General features: G+C 53.3%; 1 protein-coding gene across 3 annotated transcripts in view; it reads left to right on the top strand.

The window, feature by feature from the left end:
• The first annotated feature begins 591 nt into the window (after positions 1 to 591).
• The window catches only part of SEMA6C (semaphorin 6C), a 33755-nt gene continuing 21556 nt past the window's right edge, over positions 592 to 12790 (top strand). For all 3 annotated transcript variants that reach the window (XM_081340598.1, XM_081340597.1, XM_081340596.1), the window contains exon 1: positions 592 to 800. The gene's annotated coding sequence lies outside the window, so the exon portion shown is untranslated. The remainder of the gene's footprint in view (positions 801 to 12790) is intronic.

Here is a 12790-nt window from a genome sequence, read left to right as displayed (position 1 = left end):
GCTGCGGTCCAGCTGCAAGGCCGCCCCCCGTCCCCCGCCTTCCCATCGCCTCCTTGGACCCGGCAGGCCGAGGATGATGGACAGGGAGTCCCCAACCTCGCAAACAGATCAAGACCGGCAACAGTTCAGGCTCAGTCCTGGCACAGCCCCCTCCCCTCCTTTCGCCGCGACCCCCCGGCTGGCCATCTCTGCAGGGCCGTCCTCTGCCCGGTCTCTTTACGGGCAGCGGGGATGCTGCTCTTCAGAGGACGCCCCCACCCCGACGGCTCCCGAGGAAGACTCGGCTCCCCCCAGCCTGGCCTGGGGGGCGAACTTTCTTCCGCGCCCCCGCCTTCCTCGCCTGGGGGGGCGGGCAGAGCCTCCCCCGACTGGCCCTTCGCGCGCGGGGCGCCCGGGGGGGGGAGCACTCTGGAGGGGCGGCGGGGGGGGCGCGAGGGGAGGCGGGGCCGGCGGGGAGGGGGCGGAGCCGCGCGCCCCGATTGGAGCAGGGCTGCCGGGGCTCGGCGCTGAGTTGCGAGGCTCGGCGAGGCTCGGCTCGGCCGCCGCGGCTTTGTTCCGGAGCCTTTCCCCGCCGCGGGCGGGCTGGCTGGCTGGCCCCCTGCCCGCCCCTCCCTCCCTCCCGACCTGTCCGCAGCCCGCAGCCCCTTGCCCGGCGCCCTCCGGGAAGCCGGGCTGCTCCGACTGGGCAGGGGAGGCTCTCCTCGGAGCGGGGCTGGCGGCCGCTGCTGCCCCCTCCGGACCGGACAGCCCTGCAGGGGACGGGCGGGGTCTTCCTCCGCAGAGACGAGCCGAGCGCCCAGGTGAGCGATCGCGCCGGGCGTCGCGGCTGCGCTTTGTGTCTGGCGGGGGCGTCGGGCGCGGGGGGCGGACAGTGCTGGGGTGTGTGTGTGTGTGTGTGTGTGTGTTTGCCGTCCTCCCCCTCCCCTGCCCCCGGCGCCCAGCCCGGCTTCTCCGCATCCGTCGCCTGCCCCCCAGGGCGCCCCCATCGCCGCGGGCATTCTCTGCCAGGCTCTTCCGTGCCAGGCCCCCTCCGAAGCCCCTCTTTGCCCCCCCAGGTGGGCGAGCGCTTCCCGACCCCCTTGGAAGTTCGGCGCTGCCCCCGCGAAGCGAGCAACGAAGCCCCGTTGCGGGAAGCGAAAGACGCTCGCCTCCTTCCTCCTTCTCCAAGCGGGCGCCCTTCACAGACGCGGGGTTACACGCCCAGCATCCCCCGGGAAGCGCAGAGCTAGGTTAGCTGAGGGGCGATGGTTGTCGTCGTCCCCCCTTTGGGAAGCTGACCTCGCTCTTTCGCTCCTTCGCATTTTGCAAGGCGGGAGGGGGGTCTCCTCGCCGCAAAGAACGGCCTTTGGAAAGCATTTTCCCCTTTTCTTCCATCCCCCCACCCGTTGATCAAATTGTTCTGCGCTCATCCCCATAAAGTCGACTCCTATGTGGTTGAATCCTTTTCAAAAAAGAAAAAAAGTCTAAACTTTAAAAACCCTCAAGAACAGGAGGGGCGAAAAAAAACGTCTCTCCCCCAAACCAACAAAAGCAGAGTTGATGAATCCCCGCCAAGCCTTTTTTTTAAGGGGGGGGCTGTCAGTGTGTGGAAACACCAGGAGGCAGGGGGGGGGGCAGGGAGCCTCTCTGCTGCTTATGGGAATCTGCTGGGTGGGAAAGGGCCCCCCCTGGGAACGCTGACGTCCACCACCGCCGCCTTTTGCAGAATCATTAAAAAGAAAAAAGAGGAAATGTTCCCCAAACGTCTTTGACTTGGCTTGGCAAATATAATTAGGCACAGTCCTGACGCCAACAGCTGGAATATAGTAACCCAGCTTGGACTGGAGCTCAGCTGACTGCTTAGATTAGCCAAATCCTGTTAATATTCCTCTTTTGACTCCTGATCCACGTTGCAGAGAGAAAGCTGCATTAAAAGTGGGGGGAGGGGGGTTTCCCCTGGAGAAGATCTCTGTCCCGCTGGAGCTGGACAAGGATCTGGAGAGACCGGATCGCCGAATGCCTGTTTTCTCTCTCTCTTTCTCTCTCTCCTTCTCTTTAGCTCTCGCCTTCCCTGGAAATAAATGAAGAAATATTGAGATAGTTAGCAGGGCCCAACCTGGAATTAGGTTAATGCAGAGATTTGGATGAGGATCAAGAAAGCAGATCCCAGGCAGCAGTTAAAGCTTTGCAGAATAAGCCCAATTTAAACCAATCGGCTCAAGGCTGTGCGGAAGGGGTGTTTGGAGACCAGTTGTGTGTTTGCTTCACACCAGGGCTGTGACCTTTTCCTCCTACAATATCTGGGCCTTGGCCTGCCCAGGAGGAGTTATCCTTGGCTACGTTGTGTAGTTCTTGGAAAGTTTGAGGGTTTTTTTTATCAGTTAAGGCTGGGAGATTATGGAACCTCGTGGGGTCGCCGTTTCCAAGTTGTGCGGTCTTATAGGAGTGCTTCCTCTGAGCATGGACAGAGTGTGCTTCATCTCTGTTATTCGTTGCTAAATCTTTGGCTTAATTTTGCCTCTGGGAAATACTCTACTTACGACTGTCTGTTTAGTGACCGTTCAAAGCTACAGTGGCACTGAAAAATGGATTTAGGACTGTTTTTCCACACTTTCGGCCGTTGCAGCTTCCCCACGGTCAAGCGATCAAAATTTGGACGCTCGGCAACTGATTCGTATTTACGACGGTTGCGGTGTCCCGGCATCACGTGATCCCCTTTTGTGAACCTCTGACGAGCAAAGTCAGTGGGGGAAAGCCAGATTTGCTTAACAACCGTGGCAAAAAAAGTTCGTAAAATGGGGCAAAACTCAACACTGTCTTCCTCAGCGATGGAAATTTTGGGCTCCGTTACCATCGTAAGTCGAGGAAAGTCTGTATAGCTTTGCTTGGTCTCCTTATCACTTTGCACACAGAGCACGTTTTGCCCCGGGTGAGGTGCTCAAGGCAACTCCATCTTGGCCCCCTCCCCTGCTGGGGGTGCGGGGGGGGGGGGTGGGGAAGCCCGGCAAAGCTCCTGCTGACCGGAGCTGCTGCGACACCACAAACATTGTAGTCTTTGGCTCATTCTCTCCCTTCCCTGCTAAAAACAAAAGAGAGGAGAGTTTGTGAAAACACATCTGTCTCCTCTGCATGGAAAAACTGGCAGGGGAAGACTCTCCCCCCCCTTACTGGAGCTTGTGTCCCTCCAGAATCGCACACTCAGCAAACGTGGGGAGACCCAGCAGGGTTGAACTCTTTAAAAGGTTATTTGAGGAAGCTGCTCGAACCTTTAAAGGGGTCGGAAAAAGCCAGGGGGGGACCCCTTTGCTGTGTAGAGGGAGGGGGTCTTTCACACTCTCTCAGCAGTTTTCAAACAAGCACTGACGTTCAGCCATGACACACAATGACACAACCATGAGCTGCCCTAATTCCTATAGCTCAAACAGGGATGGGGTTCCAGTTCACATCCACTTATTTTTAAGAGGCATGGCGTCTTGCCTTGCTGGCATAGAAAAGCACTTTGAACATGCTCAGGGACCCTCCGTCCTTAAGTGTTGCAGGACAGAAGCTGGCCTTTGCGCTCAGAATCCTGGAATCTTTTCAGAATCCTGGATTTTTTTGTTGTGTTGACAAAAGAGTGGGTTGCTATTGCTGATAAGCCATCCTTTCTGCAGTAACTATCCTGGCTTAATTTTGGCTGGGCCGCTTACTAGCATTTGGAGGTGGTGAAATCGATCGGTGTCTTGGGAAACAGGCCAGGTTGTGCTCCTTGCAAAGGCAGTAGTAAACAAACCACACCAGGAATTCACGCCCAGGGGAGGATCGCCTTGGCACTAACCCAGATAACGCTTCCTTGCTCGGGTCTGAGCGTGCAGCGCGAAGCCGATTGTGAAGTTGCTGTCGCTGGTCGCACAGCCTTTTGCAATTTGTGTACCCCACAAAGTTTGTTTAAACAAACCATAGTGCCATCCAGATCACCGTCCTTTGTCCAGGACAGAAAACAAGCCATGGTTTAGCTTGATGTGCAGAAGCCTGTTTGTTCGGCAAGGCTGGTATTTTGCAATCTTTGTATTTTCCAGGTTGACAAAGCACAGATTCTCCTGCTCCTCTAAGAGGATCTTTGCACCCAGGGTGCCACTGGGGGTCTAGGTGGGGTCCCCCAGCCCTCCAGAGACATCCTGCAACCAGGTGGGAGTCTCACCTGGTAGCCAAGGAGAGGAAACCTGGTGGGGGTCTCTCCTGGCAGCCAAGGAAAGGGAAGTGGGTGGGGGTCTCAGGGGCAGAAGGTGACAAGCTGAGCCTTGCCAGCCCCTCCCTCCATTTGCAAATGGGGGGGGGATTTCTGCATTGTTGATTGCTAATCAAGCCAGATGCTTCTCCCACCAGGAAGCAGGGAGGGGGCTGGGAGGGGGCTCAGCTTTCTGCCGGCTTGAAGGGAGGGGCCTCTTCCCTTCTAGTCCCCCCAAAGGTGAATCCACCAATAATAAAAAAGGGGGACCCGTCTGGCTTTACTTTCGGTCTGGAATTCTATTTTGGGGGGTGGGGGTGGGGTGCAGAGACGAATGGCCACAGCCAGGCTCCTTCCAATTGTTTCTTGGAAATGATTTCTGATTATTTCCTTAATTCTCGTTTTTTTCCTCCAATTTTCTCCCAGCCACCCAGGGCTCTCTACGGACCAGCCCAAATAGCAAACATCTCATTAGGGAAAAGAGGCCATCAAGAGATTTGTCTGCCCTCCCCAGCGCTTCTCTTGAGCAAATGGCCTCCCAGAGGCTTCCTGGCTTTGAGGAAAATTTCCAGGCCTTCTTGTGCTGACTCAGCTCTGGACAAAAAACAATAACAAACAAAACCCAAACTTTTCTTTGCCCAGAAATCCAAACTGGGGAGGGGTCTCAGTCCCTCCATTCAGACGTGCATTTGGCCCTCATTGGGCCTGGCTGGGGGCAGTGGGGGAGAGCGGCCCAAGCATCTAGAGGAGAAAAATTTAGGGAAAGGAGGCTACCAGGTGATGATCAGGTGAGGAGATCAAGGAGTGACTTTCAATGTTGCTTTTTTTAAAAAAAATCCCATTTATATCCCGCCCTTCTCCGAAGACTCAGGGTGGCTTACAATTTAAAGCACAAATCGATGTGCTTAGCTTTTCCCTACAAAGGGCGCACACTATCTTTCCTACCTCTTTATCTTCACAAGAGCCTTGCGAGGTAGACCAGGCCAGCTGAATCAAGGGGGGTTGCACTCCAATCCCCTTAAATTTTGGGTGATATTGAGGACCCTCTAGAAGCCCCCCCAAATAAGAAACTCTGCCTCTGGTGAGCATTCGGAACAGACTCGGGGCCCTTTGCATTTCACCTACCCCCTCCCTGGGCTCTGCCCCGCCCCCCCATTCTGCTGCCTCTGTCCCCCACAGCTGGGAATTGGGGGTACATTGGGGAAAGGGGGCGCCTTCCAGCTGGGCGTCTCCAGTCCAGCAAGCGGCCCGAGGGAGCCCTGCCTTGCGTGCGAGTCCTCCAGATCCGCCGTTCCCACACTCGGAAGCTGCTGGCACGTCGGATGTCAAGCCTCGGGTGCGAAGCTTCCCAGAGAGACTGTCACAGGGACGGCAGTTCCCAGAACGGCCCTTTGCCTGCTCAGCCGAGGGAGGCCCGGGGTCAGCGCAGCTGTGGGTGGAAGGGTAGCCGGGCAGTCACTGACCGCCAAAATGCAGCTCTTCCCACGACTCCGGGGGCAGGTTGACCCCTGGGATTTGCATAGCTTTGCCAGCGGCCAAAGCTGGACGACCGGCTGCAATTCCCAAAAAAGAACCCTGGCTGAGGCCGGCCGGCCCTTTGCTCGAACCCAGGGGCTACGCAAACAAGCTGCATGGCGAGTCTGTATTATTATGATGTGAAAATAAAAAGGCGAGGTTCTATGTTGTTGTTGCACTGGGCTAAAAAGGAATCGGAAATCATTGCTTTCTCTTTTTCCCCCTCCGCTTTCCCCTTTCCTCCCCGGTTTTCCCGCTGCTTTTATTTTTCTCGATTTACAGCCGTAGCCGAGCCCAAAATTTATGTTGCTAAGCCAGACGTTTCTTCAGCGAGTTTTGCCCCATTTTACGACCTTTCTCGCACAGTTGTTAAGGGAATCCCTGCAGCTGATAACTTAGTAACGCGGTCGTTAAGCGAACCTGGCTTCCCACATTGACTTTTCTTGTCAGAAGGTCGCAAAAGGGGATCACGTGATCCCGAGACCCTGCGACCGGCATAAATACGAGTCAGTTGCCAAGCACCTGAATTCTGATCAGGCGACCCTTGGGAATGCTGCAACGGTCGTAAGTGTGAAAAACGGCCACTTTCTTCAGGGCTGTTGTAACATTGAATGGTCACTCGATGAACCGTTGTTAAGTCAAGGACAACCTGTGTGTCTGTATTATATATTTTTTAAATACTACTGAAAATATTTAAAGGCAAAAGCGTTGCAGAGGTTTTGGGCAACCGGGCCTGTACGATGCCCACCATTTGCAGCGGCAAACCAACATTCCTGGCTTTGTGGTTGAGTAAAACAGCCAAAGTAGCTGGTCCTGGAGCCAAACCAGCGGCCACCCTGTAGCTTAGCCAGGCAGTTGAAAAGCTGGTTTGTGGGGAGGAGGTTTAGGCCCCTCTCTCAGAGGTTGGGGAATGCTTGTGATTTTGGGGGGGCAACCCACAAAATCCAGTTCTTTCTTTTGGGTAATCTTGCAAAAGCGCACCCTCGGCCATCCTGCTAAGCTACTTGCCCTTGAAAGAAGAAGTCAAGGTTCTAGTTCTCATGATTTGCACTGAAGCCGCAATATGGGAAGCATCAAATCATTTCCCGCAGGGGGATCTAAACTGGAGCACTGCAGATGCGGAGAGAAACGGAGCTTTTTAGGGGAGCTGTGGGCTGTTCTCCCGAGTCCTTGATTTCACTTTTCATATTGTTTTGTTTATGTTGCCCTGGCTGGCCTTCCTGTCCCAAAGCGCTGCTTTGTCTCTCTTATCTGCTGTTTCTGCAAACAAAAAGGGAATCTGTTGCAGCAAAGGCTTCCTCCCTCTTCCGGGCTGGTCAGCAGGCACGAAAAGACGGGGCTTGCGAGGGGCTCGCAAGGGGAATTAAAAGGGATTAGCTGAGGTGCTAAAAATGGACACAGGCTGGACACCTGAGGCTGCTTTTCCAAAGAGGTCAGCTCTGGCGAAAACGTGGCCGTCTCTTCCCGCTTCGGGCTGGATTCAGATCACACACTCAGCCCAATTGTGGCTTGCTGGCTCCCGTGCGGCAAGAAAGCGAGTTTATTTGACAAACTGAGATTGAGGAGGTTGATGGTGCCAACACAGCATTAGGTCTGCCAAAAGTTCTTTCCAAAAATTTGGGATCAGAGGAGTTTTGCAAACTGCTTGGCTTCTGATGGATTTCCGTCTCCAAGGTTAAGCCTTCCCCAAAAATGATTGCTTTGCCATCAGTTCGTCTGGAACTTTAACTTTGGCAGAATAGCAGAATAACAGAGTCGGAAGGGACCTTGGAGGTCCTCTAGTCCAACCCCCTGCTCAAAGCAAAAAACCCTATCCCATTTCAGACAGAGGCTTATCCACTCTCTCTTCTTAAAAACCTCCCATGATGAGCAGCTTCTGGAGGCAGCCCGTTCCACTGATTAATTGTTCTCACTGTCGGGAAATTTCTCCTTATTTCTAGGTTGCTCCTCTCCTTGATTAGTTTCCATCCATTTGGGCATCTCTATTTTTTTTTAAAGAAAAGACTAATAATACATCTCCATCAGGCTGCTGTTAGGGAAAGGGTGAATTTGGAAAATGATTTTTTTTAAAAAAGTCAGAGTAAGAAGGCTGAGCAGGTGGATTCAAGGACGGCTTTCACAGAACGCAGAATCACAGCTTGGAAGAGACCTCGGAGGTCTTCTTGGAGATCCTTGGTTTGGACTCCAGTGCCCATAATCCTTAGCAAGACCTTTGCTGCAGGCAACCTCCTTTCCTCTCTTTCTCCCTCTCCCATTTTCTGCAGGGGATCTTTGTGGAGTTGCTGGTTGCCCTTGCTTTCCCTCAGCCTGGTCCGTAGAACCGAGGTCTCCTTGTGGTCTCCTTTCTGAGAGCTAGCAGCTGAAGATCTAGACGAGTCACGGCGGGGTGTGTGACTGGCTAGCTTTTGAAGAGAGAACTTTTCCTTCTGCTTCTGCGGAGAGCTGAGCTGTCTGCTTCGGAAAGGAGACCACAAGTGGATCCACAGGCAAAGCTGGACCTTTATGCACACCAGGACGGAGGACATAAAGACACACACACACACAGACACACAGAGACACACGCACAGCCCAAGCATTGCCAAAGGAGTTTATTGAACCGTAGCCCATATTCAAAGAGAATCGAATTAAAGTCTGGCGGCACATAAATCACCGTGGCTGCTTCCCAGCAACCCCCCCCCCCCCGACGCCATTTGCCAAGCGAACAGACAAATCGATGCCGGGCTTGGGGTGACGCAAGCCAGCCGGCCGCTGCACAGCTTAAGTGGTCAGGGGGCTTAAACTCCGGGGTGTCAGGCATCGCTGCACCTCCTTTCCTGCATTTGGACATGTAACCTCTCAAGGTGAGACCCCCCCCAGCTTTTTGGCAAATGTTTGGGGTCTGCAATTCCCAGGATGTGGGCACCACACGGCTGGGAATTTTAGCACACCTGGGAACGTGGAGATTTGGAGAGTTTCAGTATGAAGCCAGGAGCCAGGGGGAGGCCCGAATACGAGCAACAAACGCTGTGCTGCTCCTCGCCTGCTTTTTCATCACACGAAGAGGACTAGCAGCTTGAGTCTGTTTTTAAGGAAAGGCTCATCCCTGTGCATTGCAGAGGTTCTTGGGAGATGGGCATTGTAGTCCAACACAACTGGCGCCAAAGTAAGGGAGATCTTGAAACAGGGAAATCAAAAGGGCCTTTGTTTAATCTCCTCTGTGATGGTTTTCAAGATGGGGTTAACAAAATTCATTTAAGTTCAAAGAAAGGATTGGGGGCAGGTCTGTTAGGGGAAAATTTGAAAGTGGGTCTGGGAATTTGTGTTGTGGTGACTCGAAAACCTCGTCTCCAAACCAGGTCAAAGAGAAACCTGGATCAAACTGGGTTTTGGGGCCTCGGAACAAAGCAGCTCTTCTTTTGAAAACAGCCGTGTCTCTTCCGCTCCCGAGTCTTATTTTCATCAAAAGATCTGCAGGCGGAGAAGAGACGGGGCCGCCCACCCGTTGGAGGAACCGGGAGCCAGCGGGTGGCCTCGTGGTGTGTGGAAATGGACGGCAAGTGTTTAATCGTGTGATGCGCTGTTTTATCTTGTGATATTAGAGGGAGAGTCGGCGATTTTGTCGTCACCCCGGAGTGTTTCTGAGCAGCGGTTAGGAAGAGTGTGTTGAACACTGTTGGGGGTCTTCCCCCTGGGGCTCTGAGAGGCAGGAGGATTTAGATGAGATAGGAAGGAAGGGAGGGAGGGAGGGAGGGAGCAAAGGAGGGAAGGAAAAGGCAAAAAGGACTCATGGAAAAGTCTACGTCCTCAATAAAAGATTCCCCAGCCTTTTTGTGATCTGGCAGCTTCCTGATCCTTCCTAGTCAGGGGCTTCTGAGCAGATACAACGGCCTGTTTGTCTTCACCAGGGCCGTTTCTGTCTGTGTTTTCTTAACCTCTGGATTGTTCCACCCGGCTGCCTCCCATTTGGACGGTCGAGCTCCTAATGGGGGGATCACTTGCCAAAAACAGCCGAGCTTTCCTGGAGGAGCAGAGCGGAGTGCTCAATCCAGAGGCCCCCGTGAAGCCCCTCCACATCACCTGGGACATTTGCAAAACTAGCCCCGTGTCAGATAAATGGCAAAGTCTCCGCTGTCTTTGTCATCTGCTGGAGAGCAATTCCATCCAGCACTGGGCTCTCCAAACTTGGCAACTTTAAAACTCCCAGTTTGCTGGCTGGGGAATTCTGGGAGTTAAAGTCCACAAGTCTTAAACTTGCCAAGTTTGGAGACGGTCTTCTTTCTTCCTCTTTTGGACCCCTTTGGGGGCCTATTTTGGCTCCTGGAATCTCTCTTTATGCTTCCAATAATGGAAAATCCAGTTTTACTGGCCCCAGCCAAATGTTTTGACTGATGGAGCGATTTCCTTCTGCTGCGCCTCTTCCTGGCGTCCTTCAAAGCCAGCAGGCATGGGGAACTTGATTCCCAACTGGAGCCTGGCCTGTTTGTCACAGCTTTGTGGCATAATTGTCCGGCTCATTTGTCCTCTTCGTCTAGCAGGCTGCCTTGGCCCCGGGTGCCGCCTGGAGAGTTGACTCCAATTCCTTTGGGTGCCGCGTTTTCACGGGGCGAAGCATCTTTCAGTCGAATTGCTTCCGGACGGTTGAAGATGTGCACAGAAAGCCCTGGGAGGGAATGGGAGGAAAACAAAATAACAGGCATCCGCACTCGCTCCCAAAGGCGTGGCATAAGAGGAAGGAGGAGCAGGAGGGTAGAGGAAACAATAAAACTCGTGTCCCAAAGCACAGAAGGATAAAACAGGCAGCCAGCCACTCCCTGAACAGGCAAGGAAAGGGGTGAGAGAGGTAATTGCAAATTTCCTAGGAGAAAGCGCCCTTGGCACCCCCATCTGGGGGGGGGGTGTTCTCAGAGCCTGCCAAAATTTTTGCTTTCTCTGGTTTTTCATTCAGACAAGCTTTTGGCACGGAAACTGGTTTAACTTGTAGGGCAGGCGGATGGATTTTATAGAGGCAGAGTGACTGACGGCATTTATATCTGTGAAGTGGAACCCGAAGTCTTCAGATATGGTTATAAAGTGGACCGTTTGGGGCTGTGCAATCTCTCCAAGTCCCTACCCGCCCCCCCCCCCCCCGGTCTGGAATTTTACAGCTCTCCAAAAACCGGATGACCTTTTTCCCAAGGAGGCATAAAATTGTGGTTATCTATTCAGTGTAGTCCTTCAGTGTCCCCCCACCTTGTTCTTTTGGGGAGAAAGAGGCATGGACACTCGGTGACGGGGTGCACCAAGGCCTGCAGTTTCAAGCTACAAAGCAGGTCACACTTCTGTGGCTGAAGACTGTTTTCCACTTTCTAAATTGCATCTCTCCTCTTTTTATCAAATCAGCCGGCCAGCTTCGGAGGAGGAGGAGAAAAGCAAAATGCTTCCCAGGTTGCTATGCACAAAACGAGTAGGATTCGACTCAGGAGAGATTTTAATTATTTTTCTCTAATGTTCCTATCATTCAAAGCGGTGCCTGGGGTGAACTGCACCAAGGTGTGGGGGGAGGGCTCTGTTCCTGCTGAGCCTGCTAGAGAAGAGTGCCTCTGAGCATGCCTTGAGTGAAGAGGCTCCTTGCTTGCCGTTTTAAAACTTCACCATCTTCTAGCATTGGGGATTTTTTTTTAATTTTTAAGGCTTACCTTTCCCCCTCATTTGTTCCCATCTTCAGTAAGAGGAAAAATAAAAGCTCTGGGTCCTCTTTCCTTCTAACCCCCCCCAAAAAAACCCCTCCCGACACGCTTCTGCCCCCCCCCCCCCCGTCTCGGCTTGCTGCATGGATGACTCCTGCGGGACTCTGAATTTATAACGGCAACAGTCCCTGAATTATTAATAGTTTAATTTCCGACACTGGTGCCAAAGCACAGGAGATCTCAGAGGAGGGGGCGAGGGGGGGCCCTCACCAGCCACTCTTGCACACCCTGCTCTAAATCCCGCCCTTGATCCTTGCAGCCCTCCATTTGCCTGCCCAGAAGTTGGAGTGGGGGAGGGGTCCCAGCTTGCTGCCCTCCATATGATGTTAGTTTTACTTTCTGGATGTCGTCCTTGTGCACTGCATGCAGAAAGTTCTGTGCAATTTAAGGCGTTTCCCCAGTCCAGTTCACGAGGACTAGTGCCTTGATGAGGATTCCAAATGCCCTCCAAGCCTCCCTGGGTCCAGTTCACGAGGACTAGCGCCTTAATGAGGACCCCAAATGCTCTCCAAGCCTTAGCAGAAACTCCAGCGCTGGGTTGTGTTTTTTTTTTGTTTCTTCTTTTAATCGCTCAGATAAAACCCTCTGCCAGTATCTCAGCTGCCGCTTTGCAACTCAATTTTCTGAAATCCTTCCCCCCTTCTTTTCCCCCCCCTTCCCTCCTCTCCCCCTCCCTCCCCCACGCCCCCACCCCCGTTTCCCCCCCTTCTCTCTTTCTGGAGAAGCAGAAGGCAGCTGGAGCAGCTGCTAAAATTAGCCCGCTGCCGTGTGGATCGAACGGAGGAGGGCCTGGAATATAATGTGCAGTTGATGAGAAGTAATATATTAAATTTATATCGAGGTGGCCCCGGGTAAAGAAGGAGATGATGGGGAAGAAGCTGGCTTTGGATTTTAATTGGCATAATATTTCATTTAATTACACCGTCTATTTTTGGAGGGTCCCACGTGGCTGGCTCGGTGCTTCACATTAAGATGGGGTGCGGGGAGAAAATCCTTGTCCATCACTTCTTTGTGATCTCCGGGGAAGGGAGGCCAACTTTCACGTTAACTCCTTCGGCCAAATGCGCCAGGTGGGCATCTGGCATGGCTGACAGACCAAGCGCCGGCTTTGCCTCTTTATTTTGAAATGAAAATTGCCAGTTTTTCCACTTGTCCGGCAGCTTTGCAGTGCCAGGGATTAGCTGTCCAGCCTGTTTCCTCCCCCCCCCAGTGATTTCTGCAATCCGGCACCTTTGAAGCAGAGGACCCAGCCAAGCAGGGATTGGGGGGGGGCGCCTGGCATGTCCAGAGGCCTGGCATTCGACACCCAACTGATCCAGATATTTTTGGCTGTCAGAGGCAGCAGGCATATGGTGACCTTAGATAAGCTCTTGTTAGGCTTGAT

Source organism: Vipera berus (genome assembly GCF_964194415.1).
Source record: "Vipera berus genome assembly, chromosome: 16".
NCBI classification, from domain to species: domain Eukaryota; kingdom Metazoa; phylum Chordata; class Lepidosauria; order Squamata; family Viperidae; genus Vipera; species Vipera berus.
The sequence above is the reverse complement of the archived record's forward strand: the minus strand, read 5'-3'. Positions and strand labels throughout refer to the sequence as shown.